This window comes from Alligator mississippiensis, chromosome 6 (genome assembly GCF_030867095.1).
Source record: "Alligator mississippiensis isolate rAllMis1 chromosome 6, rAllMis1, whole genome shotgun sequence".
Classification (NCBI taxonomy): Eukaryota; Metazoa; Chordata; order Crocodylia; family Alligatoridae; genus Alligator; species Alligator mississippiensis.
In genome coordinates, this window is record NC_081829.1 from 16,399,483 (window position 1) to 16,421,346 (window position 21,864).

The 21,864-nt window shown below is 47.9% G+C and overlaps 1 long non-coding RNA gene across 1 annotated transcript in view; it reads right to left on the reverse strand.

Annotated features, from left to right (window-relative positions):
- Positions 1-20,158, reverse strand: part of LOC132251250 (uncharacterized) — a 45,298-nt gene extending 25,140 nt beyond the window's left edge. Inside the window, exon 1 of the long non-coding RNA XR_009463204.1 lies at positions 20,056-20,158. This is a non-coding gene — a long non-coding RNA (uncharacterized LOC132251250). The remainder of the gene's footprint in view (positions 1-20,055) is intronic.
- Between the last annotated feature and the right edge of the window lie 1,706 nt (positions 20,159-21,864).

Here is a 21,864-nt window from a genome sequence, read left to right on the forward strand (position 1 = left end):
TGGCCTCGTTACACTGCCGGCTCATGTTTATCTTGGAGTCAATTATGACTCCAAAATCCCTCTCTGCCTCTGAGCTGCTGAGAAGGACACTCCCTAACCTATAGATCCCTTTCCACTTCCGTGCTGCCAAGCAGGTCATTTCCTAGGCAGTAGGTATGCTGGACATTTTTCCTCCCTAGGTGTAGCACTTTGCATTTCTCCTTGTTAAATCGCATTCTATTGTTTCCTGCCCATTTGTCCAACCTGTCCAGGTCTGCCTGTAGTTGTTTCCTGCCCTCCGGTGTGTCCACTTCTGCCCACAGTTTTGTATCATCCGCAAACTTGGACACAGTACACTTCACTCCCTCATCCAAGTCACTGATGAAGACATTGAAGAGTATTGGTCCAAGGACCAAGCCCTGCGGGACCCCACTGCCCATGTCCTTCCAGGTCGGTACCAACCCATCCACCACCATTCTCTGGGTATGACCCTCTAGCCAATTTGCCACCCGCCGGACCGTGTAGTCATCCAAGTCACAGACTCTTAATTTGTCCACCAGTATGGGGTGGGATACTGTATCAAAGGCCTTCCTGAAGTCTAAGTAAATGATATCTACTCCTGCGTCCAGGTGTTTTGTAACCTGGTCATAAAAAGAGACTCACCACTATAGTATGTAGCCAGTATCCTATTACTGCTCCCTTCTCCCTCCCTCCCGCCCTCCCCCTGCCGCACCTCCTTCACCCCTTTTTGTTGGCATTAAAAATTAATCAATGGTCCCTTGCACTGCTTGCCCAATAAAAGTTCTAATAACTAGTTGGGTCCTCACTACTTACACAGCCATAGCCCATCATCGTGCCCTTCCAGTGCCTGGGAACCCAAAAATGTCAATCCAGGCCCTCTTCCCCTAACTCCCAAGGCACATTGCAGATATTGGTCAATCACAAACTATTGACATTTGTTGAACTCATGGTTAAGAGAAAAGGGAAAGCAAAAGAGTGAAAATGCTCCCAGCCACAGGTCACTCACTACCTGGCACCCCTTAAGCACAGGTGCAAGCAGTCCCCACAACCTCCCAAACTACTCACTGTCATGCATGCTGGGCTACGTGCTCACTTCCATCCCCTAGCATTTGGGCCATAAAGCACTTCACACAACAATGAAGCAATTCCCAATCAGTGACATACAGGAATAATTCAATAGTTATATAATTGAGAGCATGGGGATATATTGGAGTGAAGCCAGAATAGCTCTGTTCTTACTTTGATTTTACTCTTGATTTATACCAGCATAACTTGGTCTTCACAGTAAGAGTTTAGATAACACTGCTGTCTGCTGCTCCTGTACTGGACTGATGAGGAACCTGAGCAGGCAATGCAGAGCACATGTCTTTCTACAGAGCTCTAAAGACAGATTTAATTGGGTTCATTATGTGCCATCTCCACTTAGGTCATTTCAGCAGCTTAAGTCCCTTGTGAGTGTCCAGTGACTTCAGATTGTCTTATTGGCATTCTCTTATTCCTTATTCAAGCCCTGTTTTACTTCTCAGAAACCACAGTAATGCTATTCTTTATGTTCTTAGATGCCATGTTTTTTACCCCATAAATCCTGTGTAAGTAGCAATTGCCTACAAACAGAAATCCCAAGGCAAATGAGATTAATCGTAAGTACAGCGCTGAAGTTTTCAAACTTCACCTCTTCTGGAAATGAAATCACGTCCTTTGGAATTCCGTTAAGCTCCTGTGAATTAAAGACATTTCCTTCTGAGAGAATACACTACATTTCAGGACTTCAAGAAGGCAAGGGTTCCCTCCGGAAATCCTATGAGAGAGATCCTCACCCCCATTCTCCCACTGTTCTGTGCTTTCCTTGAACAGAAAGAAGTCTACATTCAAATGAAACACCAGCCATCTGCTGGGCTTAATGCAGGTCTGGCTTTCTTTTTCAGTGGCCACATCTACGAGATGCTGACTATGTAGTAGCCCAGTACTACTGCGCAGTAGCACTGCATGGCAAAAACCATGATGCAACGCTACTGTGCAGTAGGATTAGGCTACTGCACAGTAGCATCACACAATGTGCTGTTTGTCAGCACTACTGTTCAGTAACTCCAGCTACTGTACAGCCATATAGTACTTGTTTATATAAGTATTAAATGTGCAGTAATGACTGTGCAGTCAGCGTCTTGTGTACACACATCAAGTAACAGGCAAACGTGACTACATGAAAATACATTCACAGCTGTCCTCCCATGACTGAAACCTTTATGAAATCATGAGTCTATGCTACATAGGTAACCTGAGATTTCACAGCAGGACACTATTTACCAGGTGGAATTGGTTGCATACTCAGGGCCTTAGTACACACGATGAAGGGCCATGGGGTGGGGTGATGTGATGAAATTGCCCCTTTTAGTGGTTTAATTGCCCTTTTTAGCAATTTGAGTCACAGTATACATGTGCAACAGCATATTGCAATTAAATTTCATCACAATGTACACGTGCGGTGGTGTATTTTGATTTAACTGGCTTTTTTATGTAGCAAAGTAAAATATGTCTGATGTATTTCAGTTTGCTAGGTAACAAATTACAGCAATACATTTGGAGATGTAAGTGGGGACCATGCATGGGGCGCTGGAAGCCCAGGCATGCTCAGGGAAACTTGGGCTTGGCAGGCTTCCAGCACCCTGTGCCCTGTCCCCACTGCCTTCTCCAGCTGCAAGCACATCGTTGGCTCCAAGATGAACATGGGCCGACAATGCAAGGTCACAGTCGGCAGGGCTAACCGGACCTTATCGTGCATCCACAGGTGCATCTCAAGTAGGTCCAAGGAGGTGATCCTCCCCCTCTATGCGACACTGGTCAGGCCACAGCTGGAGTACTATGTCCAGTTCTGGGCACCCCACTTCAAGAGGGATGTGGACAACATTGAGAGGGTCCAGAGGAGGGCCACCCGCGTGATCTGGGGACAGCAGGGCAGACCCTACAATGAGAGGCTACGGGACCTGAACCTGTTCAGCCTTCACAAGAGAAGGCTGAGGGGGGACCTGGTGACCATCTATAAACTCACTAGGGGGGACCAGAAGGGTTTGGGGGAGACCGTGTTTCCCCTAGCACCCCCGGGATAACAAGGAATAATGGCCACAAGTTGTTGGAGAGTAGGTTTGGATTAGACATCCGTAAGAACTATTTCACAGTCAGGGCGGCTAGGATCTGGAACCAACTTCCAAGGGAAGTGGTGCTGGCTCCTACCCTGGGGGTCTTTAAGAAGCGGCTTGATGCCTACCTGACTGGGGTCAATTGAGACCAGTTTTCCTCCTGCCCAGGCAGGAGGTCAGACTTGAAGATCTACAAGATCCCTTCCGACCCTACTTCTATGATTCTATGAAAACAACTATAAAGTTGATGCATAGCTGGTTGAATAATCAAGAGTAGTTGTCAATAACTCAGTGGGCACATCTACATGAGACATATTATTGAGCATTAGCCTAATTTACTGTGCAGAATGTGTGAGTATCTACACATGCACACTCTAACTGCTCAATAAATTCCCTTAACCATGCTTAAATTTTCTACCTGCAAATGTAGGTAGCAAATTTAAGCATCATTAGTTAATGTGCAGTAATGCATGTATAGACACAACCTGGCACTATGTTTGCTACTGGGTCTGCCTAGCCCCAGGGCTCCTGGATGAGAGCTTTTCCTGCTCCAGGGCTGGGCTGCTTCACTGGCAGTCCCTGTCTGCGGGTTATAAAAGCCTGCAGCCACTTTGTGCCCTGGGGCACACACCACAGAAGCCTAAGGGCACTGCAGGCCTTGTGTGTCCCTCTGGGCAGGCCACAGCCCTGCTGTGCCTGCCTCCCACCACCCCAGTGCTGCTGCTCAGCCTGTGACTGCTTCTTGGTGAGCCTTTGGTTGCTGAATAGCGGGCTTTTGAGTTCTGGCTGCGGGGCTTTTGGTTTTGTCCACATCCTTTCTGTAGTGGGGGCCCAAAACTGGACACAGTACTCTAGATGTGGCCTCACCAGTGTTGAATAGAGAGGAATAATCACTTCTCTCGACCTGCTGGCAACACTCCTATTGAAGCAGCCCAGTTTGCCATTAGCCCTCTTTGTAACAAGGGCACACTGTTCGCTCATATTCAACTTATTGTCCACTGTAACCCCCAGGTCCTTTTCTGCAGAGGTGCTGCCTAGCCAGTCACCCCGCAGCCTGTACCGGTGTGTGGAATTGTCCTGCCTAAGTGCAGGACTTTGCACTTGTCCTTGTTTAACCTATGAGATTTCTTTTGGCCCAATCCTTCAATTTGTCTAGGTCACTCTGAATCCTAGCCCTACCCTCCAACATATCTACTACTTCCCCCAGCTTGGTGTTATATGCAAACTTACAAAGGGTGTACTCTATGCCATCTTCCAGGTCATTGATGAAGACATTGAACAAAACTGGCCCCAGGACCAACCCTGGGGCACTCGACTAGATACCAGCTGCCAAAAGACATCAAGCTATTGATTACTACCTTCTGATCCTGATGCTCATGCCAGTTTTCTCTCTACCTTACAGTCCATTTATCCAGCCTGTACTTCTTTAGCTTGCCTGTGAGCATGTTGTGGAAGACCATATCAATAGCCTTGCTAAAATCAGGGTATTACTAAGGGTCCTGATCCAACTTCCACTGAATTCAATGGATAGGTCCCATTGGCTTCAATGGGAGTTAAACTAAGATTTGCAATAGACAAAATGTAAACATCCACAAACTGTCCAGACTAGAAGACATTTTCATGGAGACACAACATGAGCTGCCTATCCTTTGCATCCTGGAGGAAGGGAAGACTTTTGAGTAGGGGTGCTCAACCTCTGCCTCATAGCCCATGGGTAGGAAGCAGTGTCACCAAATTACTGCTCTCCTACTGTCAAATTTCTGGACCCTGTGGGCTTAATAGTATGGCATGCTAAATGGAGCACATGAGGCCAGTTGGAGTAACACAAGGCTGATCAGGGCAGCATGGAGTAGCACATGGCTGAGCAGGATGGTGTGAGGAGACATGGGAATGAGTAGGATGATGTGGAGTGGCATGGGGCTAGTGGAATGGTGCAGGGTGGCCCCAGGCAATGCAGAGTGGCACAGGCCCAAGCAACACAATACAAAGCACATTTGGACAGTGCAGAGTGGCATAGGGCTGAGAGGCACAGTGCAAGGCCTATCAGAGTAACACAGGGATGAGTAGGGTGGCACAAGGCTACATAGAAGGAGTCCGGCCCCAATTCTGGCACATGGGGCCCAATTTAGCCTGCAGAGCTATTCCACTGATCCAGCCTGTGGGTTCAAAAGACTGAACACAACTGCTTTAGAGTAATTGCTTTCCTCTTCCAATGGTGTTATAATGCTGGTGAGTAAGTTGGACTGGAAAGAGTGTGTTCCTCCACTGGCAAACCAAGATACTAGTATGTGGCTTGTGGGCCAGGTCCTGGGTTGACTGTAATGGATACACACTCCTTTTCCACACTGGCCTATGTGGCCAGATACAGAAGTTACACTTATTGCATGGCAGGCGCACAGAAAGTGCTTTTCAGTCATAGCTGAACAAATGGTCAGGGCCCATAGAGCAGTGTAAAAATGGTAGATCCCATTTTAAGATGACCCTGAATGGATGTGGTATCAGACTTCAGCACTATAGGTTGGAGCACTGTAACAAACCTCTGTACCACATCCCATCCTGACACATAGTAAAGTTGCATTCCACTGACATCCCATGAAGCTTTGCAGCACCCCACTCACCCTCCCTCTTGGGGTGGTAGTCTAGTCTAAGCCACAGCCCATCTTGTCTGCCCCGGTTCTGAATGTGGAACTGCTGCTATTTTGCTTCTGCTCACAGTTAACCTATTTTAAGAATAGGTTAATTGGAGAGAAGGGGGGGGAGGGGGATTAACCTGTCTTAAGAACTGCAATGATTTCTGGCAAAGGGCAAGTTCCTGAATGGAACTACAAAATGTACTTGAACATGCTCAAAATCGACATCTGCACATTTATGCAGACTAATCGTGTAAAACCTAGATTGTGAAAAGCACTTATACTCCCTGTGCTCAATACAAAATGCAGAACCAGAAGCCCATGGGTCCAGCTCACAGACACAAAGTCCCAGAAACCTTGGGTGCATTCAGTGGCCCATAAAGAAGCAGACTGTTTCTCTGTCTTAAAGTCAATTTCTAATAATCCTGGTCACTACTTTGGATGGTTTGGTTTGGAACCATGTGCACTTGATAGAAATCTGGTGTAGACAGTTTGAGGTATGCTGCTGGGAGTCCCATAGCTCCCACATTGTTTTATTAGTTACTGTTGTTCAGTCATCATGTTTCCTGGCTATATGAATAATAACAACCAATGGTCTTCGTAGCCTTAATATAGTGCTCCTTTCTTAGACCCACTTAGCAATAACCCCAGCCCCCCCCCGGTCTATGACGTTCCCCTTAGGAAACACCTCACATTCTTCAATGGGAGGAGAGGAAACTCTTTGCTCGCCATCCCAATCTGCTGCCTGCAAATGAAGCAGTGATTTGATTTTCTCTTCTGAACCCAGTAGATTACTTAAAATCTATACAAAATTTTGTAAGTCACCAGACAAACAGGGTCACTCCCCTGAAGCTCTAGTAAGTGGAGGCAGTCAGGCTGTCCCATTTGCCAGCTCATGCTCCAGAAAGGATGATTTAAGATCACCAGGTATTTAGTATTGTGACAATATTCCATCAGTTCTTTTTTAATTGCCTAATTAGCGGACACCCTACTACTACCAGCCAATCAAGGACATTGTATGTTTACAGGACAGGCAGTGGACACTTGATCTCATGGCCCAGTAAAATACACTGTTTACCAAGAAATTGTTCAATGGTTTTAAAAAAGCATTGAATGTTTGCACTCAAAACAATTATGCTTCCAAGTTGGTGTCCTTAAGTGGTCTCATGGCTAGTGCAGTGAACTTTTTTTTGGCGGGGGAGGGTTTTTTTTCTTTTTTTAAGTTTATCACACAGTCCTTTAGTCACATGCAAGTTTTTTAAATGTAGTAACACTTAAATCTGACATTGGGGTAATTTTTCCTTAATTTCAAGTGGAGCAGGATTGGGTCTTTGTATTGTTTGTCTGTTTACTCTATAAGGTACCTCTCTAGCCTTGCCCCATTTTGTCTATTGCAGTGCAACAGAGAAATTGCCTGACCTGGGTAATCATGAAGAGCAATTACAAGTATGCAAAAATTCTACAGTTTGGGGGAAGGAGAGAGAAGATAGCACATTCAGGGGTGAATGGATCCAACTGAGGCCTATTAGGTGAAGCTGCTGAGCTCTATACACCCCAACCCCACTCTCATGATTGCGAGCCCATTCTGAGCCTGGACCTGCCCCCTCCCAACTTCCTCCCCACTCCTGCAAGCTATGTAGCCCCTCCCTCTTGTCTGCAGGGTCCACATCTGGCAGCTTGCATGGTGAGTCCAGGATGGGTGACCAAACTCCTGCTGAATAAATGAGAGGTGTGTACAAGATGCCAGCAAAATGAAGAGGAGACATTACAAGCTATGATCACAAACTCTGAGCTGAGGCCACACACCATGGACTCCTGTCACCAGGGCTATGAGACTGGCTGGGGGAATGAATCAGGCCATATATGGGGAATATAGACAGGTCGGGGGGCTTACACCTGGGCTGCTGAGTCACATGACCAGGGGCTCCAGATGGTCTCTGTTTGGAAGAGACACCTTGTGGCACAGTGGAGGTGAGAGTTGTCCATGTGGGCACAAATGATGCGGCCGGGAGTAGTCCAGACTCATCATGGTGTGGCTGGGAGACTGCATCATGAAGGACTTCCATAAGATGGGGGTTGGGCTCAGGAAGTCAGGGGCACAGGTGGTATTCTCCTCCATCCTTCCAGGTGGCAGCAGCCAGAGGTGTCAGGATGTCTGCATCAGGGTAGTCAACCAGTGGCTCCAGAGATGGTATCTTCAGGAGAGCTTTGGATTCTACAACCATGATCAGCACTTCCAGGGCGGAGGCTTCCTGGGAAGGGATGATCTTCATCTCTCTCCTAGAGGTAAGCATCTGTTCTCCCGCAGGTTGGCTGATCCCCTCCAAAGAGCTTTAAACTAGGTTCGATGGGGGACAGGGAACCAGTAGCCGATGAGAACCCAGGGTTGGCGAGCCACAAGCAAGGCACCGGACCTAACCAGGTAAGCAAAGGGGCACACTAACCATCAAGGCAAAGGAGCACCAAGAGCACCCATGGTGGGGGGCTAAAATGTCTTTACACAAATGCCAGGAGTATAGGGAATAAGCAGAAGGAGCTCACACTCTTACTTGCTAGCACACAGTATGACCTAGTCAGCTTGACTGAAACATGGTGGGATTCTGTGCACACCTGGGCAGTAGGCATTGAGGGGTACAGGCTGTATAGGCGAGACAGAGTGGGGAAAAAAGATGGAGGTGTAGCTCTCTATGTTAGGGAGCAGTACACATCTTCCATCATCAAGGCAGGGGTAGAGGAGGGGAATACCGAGGCATTGTGGATCAGGATCCAGGGGGGCCAGGGGAAAAGGACTTGGTAGTGGGGGTCTACTAACCTCCTCATCAGGATGATGAGCTAGATGAGGTATTCTCCAGGCAGCTCTCAAAGGCCATTCAGGTGATGGAGGCAGTGGTCATTTGGGATCTAAATTACTCAAACATCCGCTGGGAGGAGCAGACGGCCAAAACAAACCATTCATATCGGTTCGTACACTGCGTGCAGGACTTCCACCTAACCCAGGTGGTGTCCAGTCCCACCAGGGGTAGCATCTTGCTAGACCTGGTCTTAGCAACAGGGGATGATCTTGCTGGGAACCTGTGGGTACACAGTAACCTGGGAGATAGCAACCATCACTTGGTAAAGTTCACTATCCAGTGAAGGGTGAGAAAAATATCCAGTGAGGCTAAAGTGTTAGACTTCAGAAGGGCCAACTTTAGTAAACTTAGAAGGCTAGTTAGTGAGGTGGCCGAATGCAGGAGCATCGAGCAAATGGGGGTCCAGGAGGGTTGGAGGTTTCTCAAGGGAGCGATCCTTGGGACACAAAAGGAGTCTATCCCCTTATGCAAGAAAGAGGGTAAGGGGATAAAAAATCCCCCTTGGCTGAATAGGGAACTCAAGAAAAGACTGGGGGCCAAGAAAGAGATTTATAGGCAGTGGAAGCAGGAGGCAGCCACCGAGGAGGAATACACCTCTCTGGCATGCTGTTGCAGTTAGGCAGGCCAAGGCAGGACTGGAGCCTAGCCTGGCTACAATTAAGGACAATAAAAAGTCCTTCTACAGATACATAGCAAGCAAAAGGAAAGCGCAAAGTAACATAGGGCCCCTGAGGGACAAATCAGGACAGTTGGTGGTTGACGCAAGAAAAAAGGCAGTGCTCTTCAATGAGTCCTTTGCTTCAGTATTCCTAAGTACTGACCAAGGCAATTCCCCGACCTTGAGCATAGAAAAATGTCCAAAAGGCACCAGACTGCCAAAGGTTAGTGCTGACTTAGTTGAAGAGCACTTGGAAGGGCTGGATGGGTACAAGTCAGCTGACCCAGATGACCTCCATCCACGGGTGCTGAAGGAATTGGCCAGTGTCATAGCTGAGCTGCTGGCATGGCTGTTCAAGTACTCATGGTGCTCTGGCCAGGTCCCTAAGGACTGGAAAGGGGCCAATGCCATGCCCATTTTGAAGAAGGGGAGAAGGGATGAGCTGGGTAACTTTGGGCCAGTCAGTCTTACTTCTATCCTTGGGAAAATACTGGGAAAAATCATCAAAGAGCGCATTTGTGAAGGCCCAGCAGAGGAAATGATGCTGAAAGGAAACCAGCATGGGTTCATCACAGGTAGATCCTTCCTGACAAACCTTATAGCCTCTTATGACCAGGTCACACACTGCCTTGACACAGAAGCTGAGGCTGATGTCATCTACCTGGATTTTAAGAAGGCCTTCAACACAGTTTCACACAGTATTCTCATAGGGAAGTTAACGGGCTGTGGAGTGGACACTTACACAGTCAGGTGGGTGGCCAATTGGCTTAGGGACCGCACCTAGAAAGTGGTGGTGGATGGGTCATTCTCAGCCTAGAAGGAGGTGGGCAGTGGGGTCCCGCAGGGTTCGGTCCTTGGACTGGTGTTATTTAATACCTTCATCAGCAATTTGGATGAGGATGTGGAGAGCACCCTCTCCAAGTTTGCAGATGATACCAAGTTATGGGGAAAAGTTAACATACTAGAGGGCAGGGAGCAGATACAGGCTGATCTGGACAGGTTGGATCAATGGGCAGAATGAAATAGGATGCAATTTAACAAAGGTAAATGTAAGGTACTCCACCTAGGGAGGAGGAATCCCCAGCACACCTATAGGTTGGGGGATGAGTTCCTCAGCAGCTCAGCGGCTAAAAGGGATCTTGGAGTCATAGTTGACTCCAAGATGAACATGACCCGGCAGTGTAACGAGGCCATCCACAAGGCAAATTGCACCTTGTCGTGCATTAGCAAATGCATGACCAACAGATTGAGGGAGGTGATGCTCCCCCTCTAGGCAGCATTGAACAGGCCACAATTGTCCAGTTTGGGGTATTGCACTTCAAAAGGGACACAGAGAATCTGGAGAGAGTTCAGAGGAGGGCCACTCGCATGATTAGTGGCCTCCGTGAAAGACCCTAGGAGGGGAGGTTGAGGGATCTGGATCTCTTCAGCCTTCACAAGAGACTTCTGAGGGGAGACCTTGTAGCAGCCTATAAGTTTATCAACAGAGGACAACAGGAAATTGGAGATGTGCTATTTACCAGATCACCCCTAGGAGTAACTAAGAATAATGGGTGCAAACTAGTGGAGAGTAGATTCAGGTTAGACATTAGGAAGAATTTTTTACAGTAAGGGTAGCCAGGATCTGGAACGAGCTGCCAAGAGAGGTGGTACTATCACCTAACTTGGAGGTCTTCAAGAGGAGGCTTGATAGTCACCTGACTGGGGTCATCTGACCTTGGTCCTCTTTCCTGCCAGGGGAAGGGGTCAAACACGATGATCCATTGTGGTCCCTTCCTACTCTACAATCTATGAATCTATGAGTCTTGACTCCAGATCCATGAAAGTAGGGTGTCAGGTCAAAAGCCCCCTACCCTGTGCCTCCCCACGAAGGTTTCATGTTTGTTAAGTTCAGGCCCTGTGGCATTCCCCCTGATGCCAAACCCCCTTCCAGGTTGTGTCACCCCATTCTCAAACTCCCGCCCACCTTACACACATACACGCACACTGCCACTGCCAAAGGTTTTCTGTTTTCTGTTAACTGAGAGGAGGGACCAAGCTGAGACACGGGCAATGTTCAACAGGTTTTCATTATTAAACACAGGAAAAATTTGGCAACTGCAAAATTTTAAACTGAGGCATGTTTCTTCCTCATGCCATATTACCCACCACTCCAGTGTGTGTCCACAGGGGATTTGGGGAGGGAGAGGGGAAAGGGGATGGTGCCCAGGTTGTGGGCACCGGATTGTGGGCAGTAGTGCCTGTGATGCATGAACAGAAGAGCCCATGGCAGGAGGCCCATGGCCCGGTGCCAGGTCATGGGCACTTCAAGCCCCTGGGCCCTACTCATCCAAGGAGGGCTCCTGGTCCATGCAGGTGAGGAGACATGGATCCGGCAGGTCAGGGCTTCATGGATCCGGTCAGCCAGCCATGGCGTGGGGCCAGGGAACAGACATCAGTAGGAGGCTCACCCTCTCCCCTATCCCTGCACCACATGTGATCATAGTATCAAGCCCAGTCCACAGCTGAAGTGCTCCTTCCAGCGCCCCCCATAGTGCCCCCACATAGCGCCTCATGAATCAGGGTGGGAGGAGGTAGTCTGGGCCCTGACAAGGATTAGGGGGGTGATGCCATTGCCAATGCTGAAATTGAGGACCCTGGGCACATAGCATCAGCTCTCCAGCACCCTAGGGAACAGGGAGTTGCACATGCAGCAGGCCTCATCCTCATTGTCTGTGTGAAAGTCAGTGACCCAGTCATGCCGCACCTGCTTGGGTTCTGTGTATGTGTCTGCATGCATGTATATGTGTGAGTGTCCAGGACGCCTGGGTTCTGTGCGGGGTGGGAATAGGGAGCACCCAGGTGGGTGACTGTGATGTCCCTGCTAGTCATTCGGAGCAGCTCAGCTGTTTGGCCCTGCTCAATGAGTCTTCAGCAGCCTGGGGAGCCTGCTGGGCATGCTGGTAGGCATGCAAGAGCCAGTGTTCCCTCTAAGCTGCGTGCGTGTGTGACTGCGCACAATAAAAAATCATGCCACACAATAACTTTTTAATGCTGCGCACACCGTGGCATACAGACAGAGGGGTGTGGGGAGCCATGGCCCCCAGGCACCAGCCTAGGGGGGATGCCCAGTGCCATAGTAAGGGGGCGCCGAAGCTCCCTCCGCCACTGCCACTGGCTTCACATCTGGCCACTCACCACCTGCCCCAACCCAGCCATGGGCTGCTGTGGGAGGGGCAGGCACACTGAGATACCGGCGCACTCCCAGCCAGAATTGCTCACAGCTCACTAAACCTTAGAGGGAACATTGCCAAGAGATCCCTCTACCTGCTGCACTAGCGCTATAAAGACAGGATCTGAGGCCCACCCTGCAACAAGGGCTAATGTATGTTGTGCTCCCTCTCTACCTAAACAGGGGCACTTAAAGCTCAAAAGTTAGAGCACTTCCACCGCGGGCTTCTTGAACACCTGTACTTAGCCTTCATGTCTCCATAACTGCGTGGAAATTGCCCATTACCCCATGTGTCAGGGTATGCATGCTACAATACTCACAATACTTAACACAAAGGAAAAAGAATTGCTTTTAGATTTACAAACTCAGGGCTCTAAAGATGTTAACAGTCAGCAGTTAAAATGTTCTGTGCATTAATAAAAGGTGTCTTTGCCATGAGTTCATACAAGCTGGAAAGGTAACTGAAAATTAGAACTTGAGTTTGGGAACAAGATCAAAGGACTAAGTAGAACTAACTGGGCTAAGCTGGAGGAAATTATAGCAGTCCCCAGATGCACCAAAAATGATGCACCAAGGAGGGAAAGAAATCACTTAACATAATAAAAGGGGATGTAGCTCAGAGAGATGAATGAAATAAGGAAGGGGGAAATTTAGACAGAATCTCAGGAAAATCTTCATGGCAGACAGATGTATGAGCCTGTGGTATTCTCTCCCAAGGGAAGTCATGAAAGAACCATTGCCTGGCACATTTAAAACAGCACCTGTCTTCCACTGTCAGGCTGATGGACTAGTTTTCAGACCAGGTTTGTACCTCTCTAAATTCTAACTTGAAACCTCAACAGGTGACTATAAATAATAAGCATCAGCCCTATGCAAATGCATCCAAATCTGGGCCCTGCACACACAGTCAGCAAGAGGTAAGTCAGCCCTGCTCCAAAATATCTGCCTGCTAAAAGCTGCATCAGAGTAACCTCTTCTAACAATAAAACATTCCCAGTTCTTAATTATTAGTGAGTACCCCAGCCAGAGCATATTTTAAGCTGGTTGACTGGAGTCCTTACCCTAAGCAATATTGCATCTCATTTGTGCTGCTTGGCATTCTAACCCAAAAAAAGCAGCCATAAGATACAAACACTTTTTGAACCAAATGGGGATCCCCAAGGCACAGTCCTATTTCTGTATCAGCCTGGCCCTGACTTTTCCATTGCACTGTTTTGCCATAGGTTGTCAGCATGCCCTTCCTTGGGCTGCTTCAGTGGCACAGCAGCTTCTGCTTCCTTGTCCATGTCTCTGAGCCTCATGTCCCCTTAGGTCCTGAAATTAAAGCTGCTCTCCTTTGCTTCCTTCTCTGCCTCCATGGCAGCCTCCTATGTACGTGTCCAGCTGGTCAGGCAGAGGAGTTCCCTGCTGTGTGGCTATTTTGAACAGAATGCAACCCACCATAAAAATCCTGTTAACCTTTTCAGTGCTGTGCTGTAACCTGCTGCTAGATGCATGTACCTACTGCCAGCATATTTTGAGCTGGTCAGTGGCTCCACAGCTGATCTGGTACATTGATGTTCACAGTTGTCCAGCTTTTTGGTACTGCCTGAGGGTGAGGAGTCACACCTGGAAGGAGTTACCATAATCACTTGTGCAAAGGTGAAAGAGAAGCAGCCGTGAGAGCTCACACATAGATCTCCTTGTTTGACTCCACCTGGCTGAGACCTCACCACTGCAAAACTGCCTGAGGAAGGATGACTGGAACCACACAGATGCATCATAGCTAGATCTGGAGAACCTGGCCAGGACACTGGTGAACTCAAGTCAGGCACTGCTGACCACCATCATATTTCTGGCAAGTATGTGGTGCCTACTCATGAACACATGGGAATCCTCCATGGCCTTCTTCATGTGGATCTATGTCCCATTTACAACCTCCAGAACTTGTGGGATGTTAACTGTTTGCAGAAATTCCCATATGGTTTGTGTAGCGGGGTGACATCCTCAGGAGTGGCTGTAAGCCCCTGGAGACCCAAAAAAATTCCATTTTTGCCCTACTTGCTCTGGGAACAATCTCCCTCTTCACTCACCCACCACACCTTTATGTCCTTTATGATTATAAAAGGGAGGCTGCCCCTGGGCTTCCCAGACCTGGTCTTGTTCTAAGGACCACCTGACTATTTGTAGCACCCAATTATCATGGGCCCTGAGGCCCACGTGGCTAACTAATAGCCCCTATTGTATGGGGCTAATGGATGGATGACATAACAAAATACTTAGGACAACCAATGAAAAAAACAGGATAGGAGTGTTGTGTGGGTCAAAGGGTCAAAACGTGAAAATAAGTGCACCTGAGGAGGACACCGAGCAGAGCCCCCCCAGGCTGTACCCAACAATCCTCAAAGGCATCCAAGGAGCCGATGGATGCCATCCACTGGTGCTCTGCCCAGAAACATGCACGTACAAGTGAGAGAAAAGCAGCCCTGCTGGCTCTGGGCACCTTCCTGGTTAGAGCCTCCTTCCAGAGCCAGGAGGATGTTGACCAGGAGGTCCCGGGATTGGTGGGGCTGCAGATGGGTTGACTAAAAACAAAGAAGTGGGCGGTAAAATTTAACCATAACCTTAAGAGGAGGTTCTGGAGGTGGAGGTGGAGGGGCTGTAGCCTGGTCCACTTGAGGGTCATATGAGCCAGGGTCTCCCTCTGCCCGCAGAAGGGACAGGAGATGGTGGTGTCCATGAAGCTCGCCACATACACACCTGTGGTGATGGCTCCATGGAGGAGCCACCAGCTGAGGTCCCCAGTGGCTTGTGGGATGAGGGTGGAGTACAGACTCAGCCACTGGGGTGCCCCAGCTATGCCCTTGCCAAGCAGGTCCTGCCGCTTGGTGTCTGGGTAGGACGTGAGTACAGCATGATGGACAATACAGCACATGAGCATGTAGAGGTGGTGGTGATGGACGGTAAAAAAGCGGACTGGTTTGGTGTCCTCCAGCCAGCTCACATGATGGAGTGGGGCGCACTGTGAGGTTGGGTGAGGCTCTGGCCCCATGACAAACTCTGGTGGGCTGGAGGACAGTGGGGGGGGGGGGGAGGGGACACAGCCGCTGCACAGGACCTGGTCAACAAAGGCAAGGGCATCGGGAGGTAGGGCAGATTTTACCTCCTGGACCAGATGGCAGGTTGCACATCACGGGTAGACCCATGTGCCGGGCCAGCACAGCGGGGTCCACCCACTCGTGCCTATCATAGTCCAGGATGTTTCCAATACGAGTGCTAATGACCACCTGATGGCTGTGGTCCCTTGCCTTATGGGCTAATTGCATGGCTCTGTACCTTCCCTATACCACGTCCCATGCCTTGCAGATGGCATCATCATGGATGTTACCTTTGTCACATGCCTACACTCATGCAGACCTCCTCCAGGTCCTCAAACCACTCTCTTTTGCCCAGCCCCCTACTGGGCCCTCAGACCACTTGGTCTCTCACACATCCCCACTCAAGTCTCCAGGCCCTTCAGTCCCTCTTCCAGCCACTTTCTAGGCTGCCAGACCCCTTGGTCTCTCACTTGGCTCCCCTCCAGGTCGCCAGATCATTTGGCCCCTTCCTGGGTCCTCTGACATCTTGGCCTCCCAGTCAGCCCCTCTCTGGGCTGCCAGGCTTCCCAGTCTCACTCTTGACACCTCTCTGGGCTGCCAGACCCATTGGTATCTCATGTGGCTTCTTGTTGATGTGGGCTTGAAATACCTCTACAACCTGGCCCAGGCCCATTTGCTTGGATGCTGCTGCAGCTTGGCTGTGTTAGAGTCAGGGCCTGGACATCCTCCGGGCTAGGGCCAGATGCTGGGGTTTCCCCTGGATGACATGATGCTACTCATACCCAATGTCCAACATCATGGGATGCAGTAGCATGCCCTTGTCCTCAGCCCACCCAGTTCTCCCTCAGATAGTTTGGCCTCCCTATTCCTTAGCCTGGTAACCCAATAATGCCCTAGGAGTTTCTTCTCAACTTCCCAGCTGTGTCTGGCTAAATGTTCCTTGTTCCCTGGCCATGGCTGCCTATCTTGACTGGAGGGGAGGCAAGTGGATTGGACCCCCCCCAGTCCAACTTGTGTCCCCCCAGCCCCTTCCCTCTTCAGCTCAGACTGGGCAAAACACAGCCAGCAGCTTGCTCCCCCTTCTGCCTCCTTTCCTGCTGACATCCCCAGAGCTGGGAGGTGGGAACAGAGCTGGGCTGGGCTGGGCTGGGCTGGGCTGGGCTGGGCTGGGCTGGGGGAGAGGGGCAGCTCCTTGGTTGTAGGCAGGGTGCTTGGGCTCCTGCAGGCAGACTCAATCCCCACCTCTGATGCAACAGGCAAACATCTGTTGGGTTGTGGGGGGGAAGCGAGGGGAGTATTCTAAGTCATAGCGTTTTATGTAAAGCACCATGAGGTAGAGCAGTGGCCTGCATATCTGTCAGAGCCCTAGATGCCCAGGGGAGCAGAAAAGAATTATTCCTGGATGCAAGCAGCCACTTTCCCTTCAGAAATGAATAGGGTCTACAGAGCATTAACACCTACAGATGCAGGTAACCTATGTTATAGCTGAGTATTACACTTAACCACAAGGCAGTGATTTAATTATTTTTTTAAAAAGTAATAGAATCACACGCATGTATCCACCAGTTAAGTGTATATGTGACGCTTGCAGGCAAGATTATTTGAGTAGATGTGATATATTTTATTAAACTAACTGAGTAGTTGGAAAAAAAGTTCTAGGCAAGCTTTTGGGCATAGTCACCCTTCTTCAGGCATAGGGAGTCTCTGCTGGTCTGAGACTCCAAGGAATGAGAGAAACTAAAAGTGTGGCAGGTTGTCAGTGAAAATGTAAATAGGTAGAAATTAGAAAGGCAAGAGATAAAGCAGGTAAAGGAGGGGGAAGAAAGCAGTTGGGGGAGAGGCAAAGGGCAGACAACAGCGATAGAATACAAGGTAGAAAAGAGGCTGTCTGTGAAAAAGGAAATAGCTGGAGATCAGGAAAACAGTAATGAGAGAAGCTAAAAGTATGACAGGATGTCAGGGAAAATATAAATAGGTAGAACTTAGAAAAACAAAAAGTTAAATAGGGAGGGGGAAGAAAGCAGGGGGGGAAAGGCCAAAGGGAAACACTACAGTGATAATAATACAAGGTAAAAGAGGCTCTCAGTGAAAAAGGAAATAGTTGGAAATCAGGAAGACAAAAGGCAAAGAAGTAGGGGCGGTGAGGGGAGAAAAGTGGAGGAAAAAGAAAGTGTAAGAGGTCAGATCTGGCAGATATCTGGTGAATCAGATGTCAGGCAGGTTGTAATGTGTCATAAATCCAATGTCTATGTTGAGTCCATGATTTTTGTATCCAGTAGATTTATGAAGCGAAGTTAGTAGGCTCATCTATGAAAGGTGCTTTGTAAGTTCCCTTTGAGGATTAGAACAGAGTGATCGGAGAGGGAGTGATTGTCTTGTGAGACGTGTGCACCCACAGGTAGTTGGGTATTCTTGTCTTGGATAGATTTTCAGTGTGCGTCCATTCTGGTGTGCAGTTGTTGTTTGGCTTCTACATATTTTCCATCAGAGCATTTGGTGCGCTGGATGAAATGTATTACATGTCTGGAGGTGCAGGTGTAAGATCCAGGAATGGTGATGGTTCTGCGTGGGGTTATTGTGGGGGTTTCTTGTCCTGGCATGGTCTGGATCCATTGGGTGTGGTTTATGTGACATTTAACATCTGTATAGTAAATTAGGATTTTGCCCCTCACCTACATCATTCAATAAATTAAAGCAGGAAATTGTTCAGAACCTTCCATATTTTGTCTGCTTTTTCTGGTGCTCAAATATACTGTTAGGAAAAATATGTGCCAGTTGAGCTATGTGAAATATTTGCAATTAGTCTGGGGAACTGACAGAAACAAAAGCAGCCAAATGTCCTGGGAACCATGTTGTGTACTAGGAACCTTGCCTGCAAACTGTGCTGTATCTCTGGACAGGAGAACTACTCATCTGTCATCTGCTGATTATGGTATAAATTATGCTGTTATATACAGATATGTGTATTATATCAGGATATGTGATTCTTTGTCCAGAGTCTTAGAGTGTCTGTAGATGTGCCGAGAGGCTGTTCTGACGTGCAGTAATTACAGCACATTGGAGCATACTTGATTAATTGAGTCTGCTGGAGCATGCTAATTAGTGCACTCCAGCCAGCCTCTATATTTCATGTATCAGCGTCCCTGCATTTCAAAATGGCATTGGGGGCACTTTAAAGCTTGTTTGATGAGCTTTAAATAAAGCACCCCCACTGCCATTTTGAAGCATGGGGATCCTGATGCAGGAGATGCTCCGAGCGCTTGCATTAGAGAGGCTCTCGGAGCTGCTCTAATTAAAGTGCACCCCCCTACCCCCCACCACTGCCTCTGGAGCACATGTAAAAATGCCCTTAATGTGCTTACTGAGATGGCATTGTGGTCCAGATACAAGTGATCCAGCTCTTCTGAGAATGGTCTCCCTTTCTCTAGAACATCTCAGGCGGGTTTTATATCTCGCTGACTACTGGGACTCTGCTTCCATTCTTATCCAAGTCTGAATCTGACAAAGCTCATCCTGCCCTTGGGGATTTGGGGATAGCAGCAGGTTGTGCTGGTCACATTCCAATGCTAGATCCCAATCTGCCTCTGTGAGCTCTCCAGCTAACAAGGCCCTTTACCTAGCTTTCACTTTACAGCACAAGGTCTCCCACAAGGAGTGAATTATACCAGGGCCCCCAGGAGTGTGCCCCACCATGTACATGATGAGAAATAACTGTAAATGAGAGTTACCTTCTTGATTCTGGCAGCTGTGTTCCAACTATGCAACACCCTCTCCACACCCCGCCCCCTCCTTCCCAGAAATGTATTTCTCAGTCACAGCTCTTACTAACAGAAAATTGCAGGTGCAGGTACACTTTTAAAAGGGTAGCAAATGTTTAAGTAGTAACCCAGAGAAACCAAGATACCCATGGTTTCCCCACTAGTCTGCCTAAGGGACAGAGCTTGTCCAGAAGCTTCCATGTAGGATGTGTCATCAAAGGGCAAGTACAAAATATATGGAGTGGCCTGGTCTTGAGACAAACTAGTCTTCTAGGCTAGGTACAGAAGTTACACATAAACCACTTGCAGTCATCAGAAACTGTTTTAAACCTGTAACAAAACAGAAGCTCCGTGCACATAAACCAATTTCAAAATGTCTGAAACTGATTTAAGATAAACCTGGTTGAATGCAGTATCGGACTTAACTAATTTGGGTTCAACAGGTTTATGAAACTTCTGTCCCAGACCACTTCCTGGTTCAAGTTAAATCATAGTCCCCCAGCATCCCAGCATTTTGCAGCCCTGGGCTGTGCTGTCTGCTCCAGAGAGCACGGCTGGCCCAGCCCCTCTGCTCTCTAGCTGGAGCACTGAGGGCTGGCTGACAAGCAGGGGGGCAAGCCCAACTGGGGATGCACCCCAGTCTGCAGGGGGGAGACTGCCCCTCCAGGCAAACCCAAGCTGGGGCCTGGGGCCAGAGATGGGGGTTAAACACCCCTTCCCCCCACTCAAACTTACTTCTGGCTGCCACTGTGGACTACAAATTGCAGAGGCACTTGGAAGTAGAAAGAAGTGATGAGCAACACTGCAGAGTCCTGCTGCTATAAGTCTGGACTGCAAATCCCAGAGACATTGGGGGCAGTAGGAAGAGGAAGTGAGCACATAGCCAGAGAGCTATGCTCTAGAGCCCCCTGGCTTCTGACCTGAGCCATTGTAGGCATGTGGCTGCATTTCCTGAATCAAAGGTAAATGTTTGTTCACTTCTGTTTCAGTTTAATCTGTGCATCATAAACTAACCTGCAAAGACTGAATTAATTCAGCCTCAGGCTTTTTGACTGTCTGTACTTAGCCCTAAGGTTTAGATTCCAGTCTTGGCCTGCTGTAATTTGTACCTAACTGCAATCTTTTCCAAAAACCCACTCCATGAGCTTGTCAAAGCCCATGGCACTGAGCTAAATGCATCAGTGGAGGATTCTCTTATGACTGTAGAACCTTCAGCTGCCTTAAAGTCTGCTTTGTGCACTGGAACACCTCACATCAGAAGACATGAGGATTAAGATCTGGCCTATTTCTATCATGTAATATCCTACCTACATTAGGAAAATGTGGCATATTTGTCAGCTAATATGTCAAAAAGCAAATGTATCAGTTAACATGACCTACCTAACATCAGGGCAGCTCTGGAAACAAATATTTTCCTGTTGTAAATTCCACAGGAAAAAAAAATCATCCTATTTCTCCAACCAAAAACACTTGTGCGGCTCAGGTAAATTTGTTTTGAATACATACAAAAATGTCCTTTTTACTTTAATTTTGAATCAGCATTTCTAAATATAAATTGACATGTTGATTCAAATTCAGCACTTTAACATTTTATCTCTGTATTTGGAAACTGAAAGGTTTCAGTTTTCATTTTCATGTTTTTAATTTTCATGCTTTCCTCGCTTTTCTTCCGTTTTGTGCAATCAACTAGGAAAAGTTTACGAAAATCATATTATTTTGCTGTTTTCTAAAATTTGAAAACAGTAGAAAAGTAAATGATGATAGTATTCTTTTACCACGTGTATAGAAATATGGTTTTTAAATGTTTTTGCTTAGATTTTTTTCACTCAAAAGTTTTTAAAAAATCAAAAATGATTCTGAAAGAAAATTATTTAAATGAAACCACATTTTCTGATGGGAAGATTTTGAAGATCCCATATTTGAAGCAGTTTTAAATAGAATGTTTTAAACCCCATCAAACATAGAACAGATTTAATACTTTTATGAGTGTAATAAATCCTCACCATCAGATTAAACTACTTCAGATCCTCCCCTGTAGAACTAACCATGACCATCAGAAACCATGATAGGTAAACCATATTAACTAACACTTGACTAATTTTCCTCCTCTACAATGACCTTAAAGTGAAGGACTCGTTTCTCTAGGCAAATAAAAAAGAAGAGTGATCTTACCATAGGTTATCTAATATCACAGATGACTGGTAGGGTGTGAGGGGGCACGTGCCTCCCCTGAGATTGGCCCCAAACTAGGCGCCACTCAGGACAGAGCAGTTTAATTGCCACGCGGGCCAGCGGCATCTTGGTTGGGGGGGGAGGGATTACACTAGACTGCAGCACAAAAGTATAGGAGTGGATATGGGGCTTTTGGCCTGCCCACAAATTGTGACCCCCCCTCCCCCCTGAACTCAGGAGGCACCAGTCACCCCTGTCTAATATTGGGCAAATCCTAGTAAAGAAAAGACATTTCAAGTGTTGATTAACAGCTTGAGAGGAACACAAGATTCCTCCTGCATTACTTTTACACCTATTTTGCACCGGTTTCAA